Source organism: Acanthisitta chloris, unplaced genomic scaffold, assembly GCF_000695815.1.
Source record: "Acanthisitta chloris isolate BGI_N310 unplaced genomic scaffold, ASM69581v1 scaffold15497, whole genome shotgun sequence".
Lineage (NCBI taxonomy): Eukaryota > Metazoa > Chordata > Aves > Passeriformes > Acanthisittidae > Acanthisitta > Acanthisitta chloris.
In genome coordinates this window covers 17,438-18,751 of record NW_008682144.1, presented here as the reverse complement: position 1 = coordinate 18,751, position 1,314 = coordinate 17,438, and positions in this window count along the sequence as shown.

Sequence of the window (1,314 nt, the reverse complement as noted above, 5' to 3'; positions counted from 1 at the left end):
CCCATTCAGCATTTCGAAGGAAAATTGTCGTCTTCTAGCCATGTTACTGAGATAACAGTTCTGCATTCCCTGATACAAATTTAATTGATTTTTGCTGCCTCCCTTGAGACCTGCACTGCTATCGATAAAATAATTCATTTATTGAGAGGTATTTTAGCATAAGTCTACAAGAGTTGGTGGGTTTATGTCTACTGTGTTAATCCAGTCAAGGGATGTCCGTGACAACAGTTCTCCTATGGTTTCTGGTCTGCACTTTGAAATTTTGGTGATTTGATAGAAGTCTTCAGCCTAGATTTGGGAAAACATCCTCAAGAAAATTACTACCCACAGTACATACTTTTTTAGTAAGCCTAAGAATATCCTTGCAATGGAGACACGGAAAAATAATGTGCATAAAACTAAGTTGATGGACATAAGCAAAGATGGCTTGTTCTTCAGTGAAAAGTACATCAGTTCTTTTGGGGATCCACATGGTAGTGCATCCCAGCTTATCCATACATGAGTGAGAAGCACAATTATATTTGGCTTCCATCTAGGGAAGAAGGACTGTGAGTTGCTGAGTTCTGGCAGCTTCAGCCCAGAAAGCAAGCAGCTGGAGTGAGATGCAGACTTCCACTTTCTTTATGACTAGGGGCAGGTGGAATAACAACTTTCCTCTGTTTTGTGTTTCCATCTTTGTAAAACACAGTTTTATGCTTTCCAGCAAGACAGAAACTCTCAAGGTTCAAGTGCACAGGCAGTTGGATGTATTATTCATGTACACATTTTGCTTAAAAGTGAAATGCAAGTGAAATGGCTTGGCAGGCAGGAAGATTAGCTGCTTTACAACTTCCTGTGGACATGAGCAGAAAGTGCCATTAAGTCTGTACTGCTGAAAGATACTGATTTTTCCTGCTTCTTGGAAAGGAGAGGTGAAGAAATATTCTGATTTGGGGATATTGTTAGACTGCCCTCACACATGGGTATATCACAACCCAAAGAGAAATGTGGAGGGGAGTCAGCACTCTGCTGAACATGTTCCTTTCCCTTACAGGGTCAAACCCTAGAAAAATGCCAACATAAACATTCCAAAACTTGATATAAAAGTTATTTAAAGAGCCTATTTGCATTCACTGTTTTATTGGATCAACAATGTTGTGCTGAATTCTATTAAAGGAGACCAGATACAGGCTCAGATTATACACCTTTGAGGTTTAAAATCCCAACAGTGGGTTTGCAAGGGGTCTCTAGTTTTATGACAGATTGATACAAGCACACAGATCTAATTTCTTTTGCAGCCTGGAGCACTCTAAGGGAGGCTGTAGGTCTGAATTT